Source organism: Myotis brandtii, unplaced genomic scaffold (genome assembly GCF_000412655.1).
Source record: "Myotis brandtii unplaced genomic scaffold, ASM41265v1 scaffold212, whole genome shotgun sequence".
NCBI lineage: Eukaryota > Metazoa > Chordata > Mammalia > Chiroptera > Vespertilionidae > Myotis > Myotis brandtii.
The window spans coordinates 2,648,442-2,651,105 of record NW_005357931.1 but is presented as its reverse complement, the minus strand read 5'-3'; the positions used below and the strand labels follow the sequence as shown (position 1 = coordinate 2,651,105).

Sequence of the window (2,664 nt, the reverse complement as noted above, 5' to 3'; positions counted from 1 at the left end):
GTCTGCTGCCATCAGCACTGGAGAAGATTGCATGCACAGAGGAAACCCCAGAGCTTCCTAACTCCATATGCATTAGTCACACTGGGCACAGCTCTGTCATTACGGACTCATTCTCATTCAGAGCCCATGTTCTCCCGTCAGCTATTTGCCCATGCTGCCAATCAATTTCCATACCCCTCTTTCAAAATCAATGGGCAAAAAGAGCATAAATATTCAAGGGAAGAAAATGAGCAAGCACAGACGTAGAAAAAACTACCTGTGACTCCAAGAGGCCAACAGAAACTCCTCACACATGGACAATTTTAACAAACTTTGCATAAAGGGGCAAGACCCTGCTACAATGTTTTCTGAGACATTGGATAGTGGGGTTGAATTAACCACTCTCAGAGAGTGCCAGGTAAAAACCTTGTTAGGCCAGAATTAAGGATATGTCACCAAATGCATAGAATTTCTACCTTGAATCCATTAAAATCAAGGCAATTAGGAGTGACAAAGTGTGTAGGGTAATTTAATGCAGACACTTGCTGAACTAATTTATGCTCTGGAGCCTATGCAGTCAAAAGGGAGCTGTCTGGCAGGAAGGTTTGAAACATTCTATAGTTCAGTCAGAAATTTCAAATGCCATATCTTGACCTTGGAGCCCTGTTTTCTGGGATGTCCTCATTTTCTGAGCTTCACAACCCATGGACACTGAAGTGTATATATAAATATACAAGTAAAACCTTCACTAAAATCATAGTGCTGAAATCAAGGCTCTACTCTGACTTTGAATGAAATTACACCCATTTGTCCTCCCACTGCAACTGTCAAAGCATCAACATCAAATCATTCTTTGATCTGCCAGAGTTGGGTTCAAATCCCTGCTCAGGCATTGAAGAGTTTCTGACCCAGGCCATATCACCATACTTCTTGGTCAAGATAAGATAATAGCAGTTTCTATCTCCTTGGATTTGTGTGAGGATTTAATTAGATAAGGCATGTAAAGCACTTGATAAAGCACTTGGCATATAAGTGCATAATAATCCTTAATGTCATTATCTCTAGTATTATCTATACTAATAAAAGGGTAATATGCTAATTAGACCGGATAGAATAGACATCTTCCGGACTAAGCCACCATGGCAGCTGAGGCAGAGGTGGTTAGGCAGGATCAGGTAGGAAGGCAAGCAGTTAGGGGTGATCAGGTAGGCAGGCCAGTGGTTAGGGGCAATCAGGTAGGCAGGCGAGTGGTTAGGGGTGATGAAGCAGGTAGGCAGAGCCCCGTGATCTATTGCCTCAAAGAGGGAGACCAGGCCACCTGCCATAGCCTGCAGGAGGGACACTCAGCCACTGCAATGGGAGGTGGCAGCTGGGAGGCTGCGGCTGCGATGAGAGGCGCTGGTGGTGGTCGACGCTGCAGGGCGGGGCTGGTGCCATAGCGGCTCCTGAGCAGGCATGGAACCTGCAGCCTGGCCCAGGCCCTGGGTTTGCAGCCTCTACCTGCGGCTTCTGCAGGGCTGGACTGCCACTCCTCCTGCTATGATGCCTGGGCAGATCCCGGACCCTCCCATGACTGCCGGCTCTCTGCCAGGGCTTGGCCCCCTGACCAGACTCCCCAGCTCAGCCCTGACTGCAGAGGAGCTGAAATATGCTGACATCCACAACATCGGGGCCATGATCGCCCCTTTGCACTTCCTGGAGGTGAAACTGGGCAAGAGGCCTCAACCTGTGAAAAGTGAGCTAGACGAGGAAGAGGAGCGGAGGAAAGGCACCGGGAAAAGAACAAAGTGGTAGCAACCTGATGCTGGAACAAGAAGAAGGAGCGGAAGGAGTTTCTGCAGCAGGAATATGAGTGGCTGGAGCTCATGAATATAGTGTTGAACCCCCAGATAGAGGAGCTGAAGCAGGAGCAGCAGCAGCTCATCCTGATGCTCAACCAGCATCGCCCCACCTGCGTAGTCAGGACCGACAGCATTAAGATCACGACTCAGAAGACAACCCATTGCTGGAGCAGCTGGAGAAGAAGTGACCATGGGCCGGGAGGAGAAAGATGCGATGAGCAGAGGGAGGAGGAGGAGGAGGGCCCCAGAGGGCTCTTCCATGCTGCATGAAAAACTCTTCAATGATGCTCAGCACAGCCACCATCGTTCAGGCTTTTTTGTGAAACTCAGATCAGCCACACCAGGGGAAGAAACCCAATATGATGAAACCCAGGACCAAGCGCTGAGACCAAAGTAGTCTTGAGCGGGGCCTGTTCTGCCTGGGGTCAGGCTTGCAGGAGGCAGGACAGAGGCTCTGGGCCGGGGAGACGCCCATCCAGGCAGCTGTGGGTACTTCTCTGGCCAGGGCACCCACCCAAAGGACCTCTAAGCAGCCAGGAAAAGCCATGAGTTGCAACCAAAATTAGGCTGAGTATGGAACTCAGAGTGAAACTGCAATCTGCCTGCTTCCAGCCCTGACCCTGACCCTGACCATGACCCTGACCCTGATCCTGATGCAAGGCTGGAGAAGGGCACAGTGCCAGGCCCTGCTGTACCCACCCACCATGGTCCAGCTCAGTTCTGCCTGGGAGTGGCAGCCGGGGCACACCCTCGCCAGTCCTGCTGGAGTTGCTGGGGGCATGAGGCATTGGTGCCCTTCCAAAGCACATACTCACTGAATGTTTACAGACTGGCTGTCCTGGCA

The 2,664-nt window shown here is 50.9% G+C and overlaps 1 pseudogene; it reads left to right on the top strand.

Moving 5' to 3' along the window:
• Nucleotides 1-1,448: 1,448 nt before the first annotated feature.
• LOC102238982 lies at nucleotides 1,449-2,008 on the top strand (annotated as a pseudogene).
• The last annotated feature ends 656 nt before the right edge of the window (nucleotides 2,009-2,664 follow it).